Here is a 15,816-nt window from a genome sequence, read left to right as displayed (position 1 = left end):
GATGTTAGTCAATTAAAAAAATTTAAAGTAATTGAGATAAAATTTCCAAAATATAATTTTATAAATAAATTGCAAAAATTAATTGTGTAAAAAGAGTAATTTGAAAAAAATAAAAAAAATGTATTAAAAAACATATAAGTTCTAAAAACAACACATAAAAATTGTTGTAAACATTGTAAATTATAGGAACTTGTTTAAATTGTTTAAAAATTTTAAAAAACAATTTGTAAAAATAATTGAGACAGAGTTATAATAGTGAGTAGAGAAATTAGATATCCTCTTATCTTTTGTTCTTACTTATATTCATATCCATATGACATGATGACAAATATCACATTTGGATAATATTAATTATATTTTAATATATTTGTTGTCATAAATAGAAAGAAAAATATGATAATATTTAATTTCTCTAGTAAGTTTTGCAAATTAAAAGCTAAAATTAATTTGGGTCCAAATTATGGTAAAAAATGTTTTATTTACTACAGAGGTCACAAGACATCAATTTAATCTGGACAATGTTTTTAGTTGATAACCTTAACTTACTTAATATTTCAAAACACTAATCGATATTTCTTCAGTTCTTCGAGTTTAAAAAAATACTAGTTGTGAGACTCATGAATTACTATTACATGGGCTAAAATTAAAACAATAAAAAAATTCAGTATAAAGGTAAAAATATTTGAATACTTCGAATTTTAAGAAAATAAAAAAAAATAATGAATTATTATAATGAAAACGTTTTTTATATTTTAAATTTAAATAAATAGAAAAAACTAATGAGCTTAAATTTTGGGAATTTTGAATTTTAAAGGTAAGTTAATTAATGAAATTGATATTCGTTTATTACAACATTAATTGCAATTATTACATTAAAATATTATAAGAAATTTAATAAAATATAAAAACTTATAAATGACATGTGGAAAAAAATAATTCAGAATAACCACAAAATGACATTTGGCTAATTGAATTAGAGTGTGACAAGTGGAAAACAAAAACTTTCATCTATTAGTTAGGATTTGGAAAATATATAATAATGAAATTATTTTAACTGTTACACAAACTACTATCACTCAAAGTGAATGAAAGACTTAAAATTATGCGATTAAATCGTTTTGTTCACTATAAATATATATAATGATGAAATACACTTAATTCTTAGTTGGACATAGCTAATTAATACAACAATTAACATAAATAAATCAATATAAAAACATAATTCTAAGTACTATTAGCTGGCAAAAATGGCTTACAGATAATTTATATTTACATAGATTTGAATTAATTCTACGTTGCAATCATATTCGTCAATTTTTTAGATCAACCCAAATATAAGTCATGTCTCACACCCAATCTGCTACCATAAATAAAGGCTTGTTGTAATATGGCTAATCTCATTTCCTGCACCTCATTCGTTCATCTATCCGTCCATTTTATGGTTTGTCTTTCTTTGACAATAAAAAAAATTAATATACTTGAGATAAAATGCCAAAGTATAATTTTATAAAAAAATTATAAAAATTAATTTTGTAAAAAGACTAATTTGAAAAAAAAATAAAAAAATCTTTTAAAAAACATAGAAAGTTGTAAAAACAACACATAAAAATGGTTGTAAAACTTGTAAATAATAGAAACTAGTTTAAATTGTTTTGAAAATGTAAAAACAATTTGTAAAAATAATTGAGACAAAATTATAATAGTAAGTAGAGAAACTAAATATCCTGTTATCTTTTCTTCCTACTTTAATTCGTATCCATATGAAATGATGATAAATATCACATTTGGATAATATTAATTATATTTTAATATGTTTGTTGTTATAAATAGAAAGAAAAATATAAAGAAAAATATGAGAATATTTAATTTCTCTAGTAAGTTTGCAATTTCAAAGCTAAAACTAATTTAGGTCCAAATGATGGTAAAAAAATGTTTTCTCTGCTGCAGAAGTCAAAAAACATCAATTTAATCATGAAAATGTTTTTGGTTGATAATCTTAGCTTAGTATTTCAAAACACTAATCGATATTTCTTTAGTTCTTCTGGTTTTAAAAAAACTAGTTGAGGGACCTATGCATTACATAGGCTAATATATATATATATATATATATATATATATATATATATATATATAGTTAAATATAAAGATCAAAATATTTGAGTACTTTGAATTTATAAGAAAATAACAAAAAAATGAATTATTATAATGAAAATGTTTTTTATCCTTTAAATTTAAATAAACAGAAAAACTAATGAGATTTAATTTTGGGAATTTTGGAATTTAAAGGTAAGTTCATTAATGAAAATAATATTCATTTATTACAACATTTATTGTAATTATTCCATTAAAATATTATGTGAAATATATTCACTCTAAATATATATAATGATGACATATAGTTAATTCTTAGGTTGATATAGATGGAATTAATCCAACAATAAACATAAATAAGTCAATATAAAAACATATGTCTAAATATTATTAGTTGGCAAAAATGGTTTATAGATAATTTATATTTACTTAGATGTGACTCAATTCTAAGTTGTCATCTTATTCGTCTAATTTTTTTGATCAACCCAAATATAATTCATGTCTCACACCCAATCTGCCACCATAAATACAGGCTTGCTGTAATATCCCTAATCTCATTTCTTGTACCTCATTTGTTCATCTATCCGTCCATTTTATGGTTAGGCTTTGTTTTACAATAAAAAAATTAATGTAATTGAGATATATTTGTCAAAGTATAATTTTATAAATAGATTGTAAAAGTTAATTTTGTAAAAAGAGTAATTTGAAAAATATAAAATAAAAAAAATTGTTTTAAAAACATATAAAGTTGTAAAGACAACACATAAAAATGTAAATGGTAGAAACTTGTTTAAATTGTTTTAAAAAGTAAAAAAAAAAATTGTAAAAATAATTGAGACAAAATTATAATAGTAAGAAGAGAAATTAAATATGCTCTTATCTTTTCTTCTTAATAATATTCGTATCCATATGAAATGTTGACAAAATATCACATGTGGATAATATTAATTATATGTTAATATGTTTGTTGTCATAAATAGAAAGAAAAATATAAAAAAATATATATATGAGAGTATTTAATTTCTCTAGTAACTTTTGCAATTTCAAAGCTATAACTAATTAGGGTCCAAATTATGGTAAAAAAATCTTTAATTTACTACAAAAGTCACAGAACATCAATTTAATCGGGACAAGGTTTTTGGTTGATAACGTTCACTTCGTATTTTAAAACAATATCGATATTTGTTCAGTTCTTCCGGTTTAAAAAAATACTAGTTGTGAGACCTATGTATTACATGAGCTAAAATAAAAACAATAATAAAAAATCAATATAAAGGTGAAAATATTTGAGTACTTCGAATTTATAAGAAAATAAAAAAATAATGAATTATTATAATGGAAATGTTTTTTATATTTTATATTTAAATAAATAGAAAAAACTAAAAAGCTTTAACTTTTGGAATTTTGAAATTTAAAGGTAAGTTAATTAATGAAATTGATATTCATTTATTACAACATTAATTGCAATTATTATAAGAAATTTAATAAAATAAAAAAAACTCATAAATAACATGTGGAAAAAAAATAATTCAAAAAATCCACAAAATGACATTTGACAAATTGAATTAGAATGTTACAAGTAGAAAAAAAACTTTCATCTATTAGTGAGGATTTGGAAAATATATAATAATGAAATTATTTTAACTGTTATCATTCAAAATGGATGAAAGGCTTAAAATCATGTGATTAAATCGTTTTGCTCACTATAAATATATATAATGATGACATACACTTAATTCTTAGTTGGACGTAGATGGAATTAATACAACAATTAATATAAATAAATCAATATAAAACATAATTCTAAGTATTATTAGCCGGCAAAAATTGGCTTATAAATAATTTATATTTATTTAGATTTGACTCAATTCTAAGTTGCAATCACATTCGTCAATTTTTTAGATCAACCCAAATGTAAGTTATGTCTCCCACCCAATCCGTCACCATAAATAAAGGCATGATGTAATATGGCTAATCTCATTCCTGCACCTCATTTGTTCATCCATCCGTCCATTTTATGGTTTGTCTTTCTTTGACAATAAATTTTTTTTATTGTACTTGAGATAAAAATGCCAAAGTATAATTTTATAAAAAAATTTTAAAAATTAATTTTATCAAAACAGTAATTTGAAAAAAAAATTAAAAAAAATTGTTTTAAAAAACATATAAAGTTGTAAAAACAACACATAAAATTGGTTGTCAACATTGTAAATAATAGAAACTAGTTTAAATTGTTTTGAAAATGTAAAAACAGTTTGTAAAAATAATTGAGAGAAAATTATAATAGTAAGTAGAGAAATTAAATATCCTCTTATCTTTTCTTCTTACTTATTTTCATATCCATATGAAATGATGACAAATATCACATTAGAATAATGTTAATTATATTTTAATATGTTTGTTGTCATAAATAGAAAGAAAAATAAAAAAGAAAAATATGAGAATATTTAATATCTCTACTAAGTTTTGCAATTTCAAAGCTAAAACTAATTTGGGTCCAAATTATGGTAAAAAAAATGTTTTATCTGCTACAGAAGTCACAAAACATCAATTTAATTGGGATAATGTTTTTGGTTGATAACCTCAACTTAGTAGTTCAAAACACTAATCGATATTCAGTTCTTTGGTTTAAAAAAAATACTAATTGTGAGACCTATGTATTACATGGGCAAATAAGAAAAAAAAATTAAATTACTAAAATGGAAATGTTTTTTATCTTTAAATTTAAATAAATAGAAAAACTAATGAACTTTAATTTTGGGAATTTTGAATTTTAAAGGCAAGTTCATTGATGAAATTGATATTCATTTATTACAACATTTATTGCAATTATTATATTAAAATATTATGTGAAATTTAATAAAATAGAAAAACTCATAAATGACATGTGGAAAAAAAAAATTATTCAAAATAACCAAAAAATGACATTTGGCAAATTGAATTAGAGTGGGACAAGTGGCAAAAAAAACTTTCATTTATTAGACAAGATTTGTAAAATATACAATAATGAAATTATTTTATCTTCTACTTAAACTACTATCACTAAAAGAGGATGAAAGGTTAAAAATCTTATGATTAAATCCTTCTGTTCACTATAAATGTATATAATGATGACATACACTTAATTCATAGTTGGACATAGATGGAATTAATACAACAATTAACATAAATAAATCAATATAAAAACATAATTCTAAGTATTATTATTTAGCAAATATGGCTTGTAGATAATTTATATTTACTTAGATTTGACTCAATTCTTAAGTTGCAATCCTATTCGCCAATTTTTTAGATCAACCCAAATGTAAGTCATGTCACGCACCCAATCCGTCACCATAAATATAGGCTTGCTGTAATATCCCTAGTCCCATTACCTGCACCTCATTCGTTCATCTATCCGTCCATTTTATGGTATGTCTTTCTTTGTTAATAAAAAAAATTAAAGTAATTGAGATAAAATTGTCAAAGTATAATTTTATAAATAAATTGTAAAATTTAATTCTGTAAAAAGATTAATTTGAAAAAAAGTAAAAAAAATGTTTTAAAAACATATACAGTTGTAAAAGCAACCTATAAAAATGGTTGTAAACATTGTAAATTGTAGAAACTTGTTTAAATTATTTTAAAATCGTAAAAACAATTTGTAAAAATAATTGAGACAAAATTATAATAGTAAGTAGAGAAATTAAATATCCACTTATCTTTTTATTCTTACTTAGAGTCATATCCATATGAAATGATGACAAAATACTAGTTGTGAGAATCATGTATTAAATGAGTTAGATAAAAAAAATTTAATATAAATGTCAAAATATTTGAAAACTTCGAATTTATAAGAAAAAAAAAAGAATTATTATAATGAAAATGTTTTTTATTTTTTAAATTTATACAAATAATTTAAATAAATAGAAAAAAGCTAATGAGCTTTAATTTTGGAAATTTTTAAATATAAAGGTAAGTTCATTAATGAAGTTGATATTCATTTATTACAACATTTATTGCAATTATTAAATTAAAATATTATGTGAAATTTAATAAAATAGAAAAACTATAATTGACATGCGGGAAAAAAAATTAAAATAACCACAAAATTACATTTGGCAAATAGAATTACAGTGTGATAAGTGGCAAAAAAAAACTTTTATTTATTAAAGATGATTTAGAAAATATATAGTAATGATATTATTTTAACTGTTACTTAAATTACTATCACTCAAAGTGGATGAAAGGCTTAAAATCATGTGATTAAATCGTTTTGTTCACTATAAATGTACATAATGATGCCATACACTTAATTATTAGTTGGACACAGATGAAATTAATACAACAATTAACATAAATAAATCAATATAAAAACATAATTCTAAGTATTATTAGGTGGCAAAAATGGGTTATAGATAATTTATATTTACTTATATTTGACTCAATTCTAAGTTGCAATCCTATTTGTCAAAATTTTAGATCAGACCAAATGTAAGTCATGTCACGCAGTCTAGCCGCCACCATAAATATAGGCTTGCTGGTAAGTCTTTCTTTATCAAAATGACAATCACTACTTTTGATGTCACAGTTCCAAAAAGATTTCGTGACCTTCGAGTGTTGTTGATAGAATCTGAAAAAAGTTCACTCGAGCACCATGCATACATGCTTTCACATAATTCTTATCGGGGTAAACTCTCTCTCTCTCTCTCTCTCTCACATACACACACACACCCTAACACCCATTAACAGGCACACCTCTCTCTCTTTAGTATTTGTGACAATTTTTGAGTTGAACGATTTAGTTTGATGAATCAATTTTTTTAAAATGAAAGTTTTGTTTATAATTCCATCGTAAAAGAAACCATTAACTTATAGATTGGCATTAGGTTTACATTTTACAAGCTTTCACTTTGTTAGAAAAGAGAGTGAAAGTCTTTTTTTGAATAAGATTGTTGCAAACTTTTGTTCTGAATAAGTTAAAGGAGTTCAAGTTGTTCAATATTAATGTTCCCAACCAAAATCCAATTACTCAAAAAGAAATGGAAATATATTGAAACTTGTTAGATCTAAACTAATTGATGAATGTCTAGCAATTTGAAATTAATCTATCATGCATCTTGTTCTCCAAAGAAACAATTAAGGGGTTTAGGGTCTTGTTTGTAACTATACACCTACCAAGGGAGGAGCTACCATATAGGTACCAAGATTTGTCTACCCACCATACTTTTTAATTTATTTAGTATTTATATAAGAAATATCTTGAAAACATAATGATTTTTTTATATTATTAGAGAAAATAAAAAACAAATAATAAAAGAAATTGTTGAGAGTTTATAATTAAATTTGCAAAGAAAAATGGTTAATGTTTATTAAGTTCCTTTCCTACAAGGAATATTAAGATAAATAGATGTGGTTATTTGATGTTATAAAAATAAATTGTAAATGGACATAAGAATTGTCCATATGACATGTAGAATTAGATAATTATGGAAAATGTCTAATACTAGGTTTCAACAAATATAATTCAAGGATTTTAGTTTTGAAGGTTGCCTCAAAACTATATTAGATATTTTATATCTCCATTATGAATTAATATATATTTGGCTTCAGTTTTTGGATAAATTTAGTTATTTAGATTTTTTAATGTTGATGGCTATTTAATTTTATTTTTTCTTCTTCTTAGTGTCATATATTGTCATATATGAGTTCGTGTTTTCTAAGCATTTTCAAATTGTATTAAGGTTTGGATATAAGAGTAGAAATATGAATTTATGGTAATTGTTTCATTCAATACTATTTTTTTGAAATAACTTTTTTTTTCATGTTTTTTAGACCATAGTCTTTTCATGTTTTATAAAAGGTCAAATTTTATTTGCAAGTTTACTTTTTTAGAACTTTTTACATACTGTTTCGTAATGTTCTCTTTTATATATTTTTTTAATGCATGCTTTTTTTTCATTTTCAAAACTTAGAAGTTTTTTTTTTTTTACAAATTCATTACTAACTTTATTTAGATAGTCATTTTGATGACTCCTTGGGTCCTCAATCTCTCGCATGCTTCACAATTTATGTCGTCGTAGAAATACATTCAACAAATGTTCTAGTTGCTTCATATAGAGAGCTTTGTCCGATTTTAGTATATGTAAATCGGATTCCACATAAGCATTGAACTCCAATGTTACAAAAAGAAAAAGAATCATGTACTTTCCAAGTTGATATATGAAAAATTATCGATCTTAATTAATTTATGAAAAAGAATTCAAATATTTTATATAGTAATACCTAAAAATATATAGTGAACCCTTCGATTATCGAAATTCTGGTCTCCACAAAAATATCGCTTGCCTTGTAGCTAATGTATTTAGGCGGTACTATGTATAGTGGTTCACTTTATGATCCATAAAGAACATACTAAACCTATTTTTTAGGGCCTCACTAGTTCTCTTGCTCCAAATTTATACCTTGTCCACATTGCTCGAAATGATGATTCATAGCTTAGAGCTCATTGCACATATACCAAAAAGATTTTGTGGTCTTCGAGTGTTTTTGGTTGAACCTAAAAAAAAGTTCTTTCTAGTATCATGGATACATTCTTTCCTAATACTCTAATCAATTATCATGGTAGCTAGTTTGAGTTTCTTTCTCCATCCATCTCACTCTATTGTCTTTCTTCACTCAACTGGTAGGTTGATTAATCGATCCAGTCTTAGGGCCTTTTGAATATCAAGACATTATATGTGTCACTAGCATTTCCGATAGATGATAGATTTACAAGATTTAGATTTAGATAAATAGCTTATTGGAAAAATGTATGGCATGATCCAGTTGCTTACAAGAAATGGTAACAAATCAAAACTGTCATATCTTAGTTTTGATGGATTTTAATCCCAATGTATGTTTTTCAAATCTATTTCGGACGTACAAATATTTTCTTTAAAATTAAAAAGTTTGTTTTATAACCTTTTATCTATGGAAAATATTATTTTACTAGTTTCATATACGGGGATTAATAGTTTTTTTTTTCAAGTTTTTTTACATTATTAAAAAACATCTCATTTTTTTATTTGTCTTTCGATTTTGATGAAAGTGAATTAATCATTTTGTTGATTTTGCATATATATATATGAAATGAAGAAAAAAAAAAACTATTCATAAATTCTAGAAATAGAAAAAAAAAAAACGGATCATTCTGCAATTTTTCACATCCTAAATGCATAAATGATATTTTTCACAAATCCAAGAAAAAAAATAAGCTATCCTTTGATTAATATAAAAAGCAACCGCTTATGGGTGTAAAAAATGTGTTTATAAATGGGTTGTGAACTAATTGTCCGAAATAAGAGCATTAAATATATGAATTTTTCAAAACATTTTAGCGTTAAATAAGCTTAGTTAAGTTAAATGACTTATTAAGAACATTTTCAATTTCAAAATCTTTTTCAATTCAAGATCCTTAGCTACTAAAAGCTAATTTGGGACAAGCTCACTTGATAGAGGTGGAAACCTCTTAGATTTGTGGTCCTGGTTTATGTGAATTAACTAATTTAATGAATTTAACTTTTAACCACTAAACAACCATTAAAAAAATTTGCTACGTACCTTCAATAAGGTTGGTTTGCATAAAAAAACTTAGTGAGAGAGATTTATAATTGTTCTACATGCTCTACATAGGTGTAGATTTTCCTTAGGATGGACATGTTTGTAAATTAAAATATCACAACCTTACTCAACTAAAAGTGACTGCTCATAATAATTAATGAACAAAGAACAATAAAAACTTTACTAAATATTGGCAAAACTAGGGTTTATCCGGATCGATTCAAATGATTCAGTTGACCTGATAATTTCATAATAATATTTCAAATCAAAGGTTATCACTAATATATAACGAGAATTAACAATAATAAGTATAACACTAACAATTAGAGATAAAACACTGAGATTTACGTGGAAAAACCAAATCGGGAAACCCAAGGACGAAGGACTACAAAGAGATGCACTAGGGATAATAATATTTACCATGCAAGGAAATAGTATAAATACAAGTGGATAGGTATAAATGTGGAGGAAATGGGAGAAAATTGAAGGAGTGATTTTGTAGGGTTTTATCACACTCTCTCTTAACTCAAATGAGTAAAAAAATGATGTTTTTAATCATCAAGCGCTCAAAGTTGTATTGTCGATTTCTCATGATGTTGAGTTCAAGTCACCTAGATCCATCAATGTTTCCCCATGATACCTCCAAGTTTTTCGGTTCCTTTCTCACTAGAATTAGTCCAGTTGTTTGAACCATAGTTCAAAAAGTTATCTCTAGATGCCTCTCCAGGCAGTTTTGCCTATAGTTCACATGAATTTTAATGAAATCACAAATTTTTTAGGTCAATTTTTAACAACTAAGATTTCTATTGGCATAGAACACAATACCCATGTTTGGCTGGATTTGTTTGTTTCGAAATGCTCGGTTAACATACAAGAATTCGAAAGGAGATGCATTGAAAAAATGCCAGGGCTATCCCGCTATTTGGATAGACGACTTCTCAATATTGGAAAAGCATCTATGAAGGGTTAGAGTTTTAATGGGTCGAAACAACCGGTAGAGAAGTGCTACTATAAAGGTTGGGGCTAATATAAAACAGTGATAAGAAATTATTAAATTATAACCAAAATGTTCATTTAGCAATGTTGGTCTTTCCTCTCTAATGATATGTCTATTAAAGAATATAATTTTATAGAAAACAAGACTAGTTCCACTAAGTAACTTTCTAAAACTATTTAGTGTATCATAACTTAACATGCTTGTAATGCCTTTTCAGACTGTATATTAAAACTATCATGTGTTTTTTTTACAGTTACAACCACATCTGAAGTGGCTACAGGATTGTTAAAGATACTGAATGGAGAATTGTATGACTGTGTCTTGATAGATTCCGACATAAGTGAAATGGATATGGTGTATTTTCTCCATCAAACTTTTAAGCATCAACCTCATTTATCTATAATTAGTAAGAGTTAAATTTATACTTTGATTAGTTGGAAATTTGACATACACACGACATCTTAATCCATAAATATTTCAATTCTCGCTAACATATATTTTCTTTAACTCATTAAAACCGTATGTAGTGATGGCTTCCCATAATACTCACATGCGACTCCTTAAGGAAATTGTAGAAAATGAGGCGGTTTTATATCTCCCAAAACCATGTGGTCATAAGGAGATTTGCAATATTTGGAAACATGTTTGTAGAAAGATAATATCATTTGAAGGATGTAACTACTCAAATGGAGAATCACCTGAAGAAAACCAAGAGCCCAACATCTACAAGAGGGTTGATCAGATAGTTAAGCAATCAACAAATCTCAACCCCAAATTTATCTATAACAACTTATCATCAGAAGATGTCACTCAAGAAGGACTAAACATTAACTCACCGGAGTATAATGCCATTTTTAAGCCAGTTACATATGAGGAAGTACGAGACAATGATCATGATAAAGAACATATTCATGAGCATAAGAGAACAAATGATCAACTTGTTGAATATGACAAATATTATAAAAATATATTTGATACCAAGAAGCGGATTTCATGGACGAGTGTTCTTCACAAAAAGTTTGTTGAGGCAGTCAATACACTTGGGAAACAAAGTATAGTATATACACATCCTCTTGAGTATTTCATTTAACTAATTTTGAAGTCAATATATAGTATCTTTTTACATTTTTGTTATTTTGGAACTATTTATTTTACTTGTTATTAATTGTTCTATTTCACATGATTTAATGTTTACAGAAGCTTATCCTTCTGCAATTCTAGAAGCGATGAATGTTCCGGGACTCACACGTAGTCAGATCGCGAGCCACCTACAGGTAATTTACTTATATGTTCATCTCCATATTTCTACTGCTTTTCCTTTACTATTCCAAGTTTTTTAGTTTCCAACCTCAGGCTCTTATTCTTATTTGGTTATATATGATGGGAATGTTCCATATTTTGTACTTTCAGAAATACCAAGAACATCAAAAGAGTATCAAGAAACCAACCTTGATACCACAAAAGAAAAAGCAAGTAGAGAGCTATGCTTACAACAAATGTGGGCAATCGACCCCAACTAATGACTTTGAATCCATCCCTCAATCCAGTAACATCCAGCCACCATTGACGCTTAATTCTATAGGAATGTCTTACATGACCATAAACAACATCAAGGCTCGACTGCAAAGAGCTCCTCCATTACCTGTACCACAACCAAAAACCACCATTAATAACTCTTACAGTGATCAATCAACAAATCATAGTTTTTGTCATACTTCATTGGGTGAAACAAGCAAGATCATTACTTTTGGATTAGTTGAAAGCTGTAACAGTATTATTGGTCGAAGAAATGAAGTTCAAATGACAAGAGATACTTATGAAAGTACAACGGGGCCACTAAAGGATCGTGAAACTATAGCAATGACCCCGATGGATTTTGCTGAAGTTGTGGCTCCAGTAGATGCCACTAGTTCACTGATACCGCTAAATTATTCAGGAACTTCAGTAGAGAAATCGGTCTGTGGAATGGCACCTTCGTATTATGGTTTAGGAACTGGGTTGCAACCATTAGAGGGTTTTGCACTTGGTGGAGAAAACTATGATCTTGAGATGCATGAGATATCAAATGTGTTTGGGATGATCAATTCCAATGGTGGTCACACTTCAGCTTCATCAAATCATAATTATCTTATTCACTCTCAAGATGTCCAAGGAAACAATGATAATTTATCTCCAACATTTCTACATACACCAACTGATCATGATGATGTGGGGCATTCCACAAACCCGAACTTTTCTAATTCAAATTTATTTCCATTTGGAGTTGGAAGTGTTGGTTATTCTAATCCTCATTTTCCCAGTGAAGAAAATAACTGGCAAGCACAAACATTGCCACCTTTCAACTCTCTTGGATTGGTGGATGGGATTGAACGTAGAGTCATGGAACGTGATATGTTTGCAGATGAAACCCAGTATCTTCTTGATATGACCGTGAATCTTCTTGATGAACTTGATGATGATTTAATAAATGGACCATGGTAGTTTTCATCATCTATTACCTCTTCTATAGCCTAGTCACATGTTCATCACTTCATATGTCGATGGAACGTATCATTTTAATAACCTTCTAATAAGTTTATGTAAAATTAATATGTCCTTTTGAAATAAAGCCAGAAAGATAGGATTGTTGGCAGTTGTATGTTGTTTTAATTATGTAGAATACTTATTTTGATGTGGGGTTATGTGTTTGATGGAAAATTATGTCGTGATATTTGAATAGAAGGTTTTACATAATCTTAAAACAAGAATTCATGTGATTACAAAAATTATTTTCTTCCTTATATAACAAACTTAAAAAAGAAACCTTCTATTTTATCAAAACAAATTTACATGGAATATACAACGTAAGATCAAAAAGGACAACTCCGACACATCAAATTGTACTTTCCGAATTTACCCATATGTTTAACATATCCACAAACCATTGAAATTATATTGGCTGCCATGTTTTTCGTTTTAGAAATTAATTATTAAGCATCTTGTCTTTTCTCACATTCCAAATACTCCAAATTGTTTCATATATAATAGTTAGCAATATCTTCTTTTTCTTTGAGCAATGACCCCAACTAGCTGCAAAATTAATGTGATCACATATATTTGATCGTCTTTGAATACAGCACCGTTTGAATATCCGTTCTAATACTTCCTGCATGAATGAAAAATTTGCAAGAAGATTATTGGTATTTTCAATCTCACAAGAGCAAAATAGGCAAACTAGTGAAGAGATATTCACACCTCTACAACTCAAAGCTAAGTAACTAGGTATATAGTCCAAGCATGATCTCCACACAAAAACAGAAACTTTGATTGGGACAATAGTAGTCCATACTATCGGGGGATCAATGGGATGTTTAGCTTAGAGTCTATAAAGTTGCTCATTACATTAACATAAAAACTATATCAAACGATTGATTGAATATTATGGTGTCGAATCCATAAGAAGGAACAAAACTGATGATAACTGTAAGTCCCCAAAATTGCTTATGTATCAATCAGATCCAATTGATGGTGCGGAATCCCAATCAATTGGATGATGTCAGATCAAAATAGAAGAGAATGAGAAGAAGAATAACTTGAATCTAATGTATTGATGATATGATTGATGTTCCTTACAATAGATTATCTCTCACACACACTTCTTCTCTCTAACTTTCTCTCTCTTCTCTAGCCTATTCTAACCGTACACTCCCACATGCACTCCTCTATTTATATGGACCTCCAGCCATACACATGTGTACAGCCGCACACCCTGTGTACGGCCGTACACAGGGTGTGTGACCGTACACACGTGTATGGTCGTACACACAAACCGCAAACACATACAACATTACATAAAAATATATTTTCCTAGAAAAGCAAAGTATAAACCATATTTTTGACCCAACAATCTCCCCCTTGGTTTATAGCTTTCTTTTCTAAATGACCCAACAAGCTCCTCCTAAAAAGTAGCTGGCTTTTCTTGTCAATCTTCAATGGGAGCTTTGGCTTCAGCTTTAATCTTTGATTTCTTCACAGCTTCAAGATGAACTTGATGAATCTTCATGAATGACTTCATCTCGAGCGGTTGGGCTTTTCTTCAAGATTTGACTCTAAACACACATTGGGTAAGGAGGCTTAATGAAAAGATTCTTGTAAGACAGCTCTTTCAGCTTGTGAATCTTCAGAGAGAACAATGAAGAGAAATAATCTACTGGATCACTTCAGCAGGTTTAAGATAGCAGCAGATTGATTGAAGAGGCTTCAATGCAATCTGTCACATAATCTTCAATTTCAGCTTCACCTTGCTTCTGGGGTTGACAAATTAAATGTTGAAAGAATAATCTTCATTTCTTTTTCCTTCGAATGAGAATTCTTCGATGCTCACGGATGAAGCATTGGCTCAGAAGATCTTCAATACAGTCTCCACGAGTCTCATCTACGCCTGAAATCACTTTTCAAGACAAAACAAAACTAAAAGAAAAATTAGCACACAAAAAAATATATTTTTGGATTTTTTTTTTATATTTTCTGGAAAAATAAAAACAGAAACAAAAATATTTTTGGATTTTCTGAACAAGAAATAACACTATTTTTGGATTTTTAATTTTCTGATTTTTGTTTGATTTTTGAATTACTTTTAATTCTCCCCCTAAAATTTGTGCATAGAGGAAAACTATGAACAAATTTAACAAAAATAAAATGATATCTAAATTTAAGAATGATTTGGGATCAAAGTTTTTAGACAACCTTTATCCGCTTGTCGACCTTCTATCTTCACGTCTTTGTCTGGTCGATCGTCGGTATTGTTGTCCACTTAAACACGAAAAATTGTGACAAAATTAGGACATACTATAAGCGACATGACAATGTGATCCTAAATTCCTAGATATTATATCTGATCCTAAGTTTCTAGATACTATATCTTAAGGACCATTCAGCTGACGACGACCAGGGATATTGTTGTCCACCTAAATTGAGCAGCGAGATATATAGACAATCTTTGAGCGTTCAATTTTAATTGTACTGGAACATGTTTTCCACTTCCAGATATGCCCCGGTAATCAAGGACTTCCAAAGTACTCCTTACATCGGATGAGCAGACCATCATTAGGGGAGAAGATAGATTCAGAGTATTATCACTTATAGTGCATATGCTGTGTACCAGGTCG

Source organism: Lactuca serriola, chromosome 8, assembly GCF_051521515.1.
Source record: "Lactuca serriola cultivar US96UC23 chromosome 8, Lser_US96UC23_V15, whole genome shotgun sequence".
NCBI lineage: Eukaryota > Viridiplantae > Streptophyta > Magnoliopsida > Asterales > Asteraceae > Lactuca > Lactuca serriola.
This window is presented reverse-complemented; position numbering follows the sequence as displayed.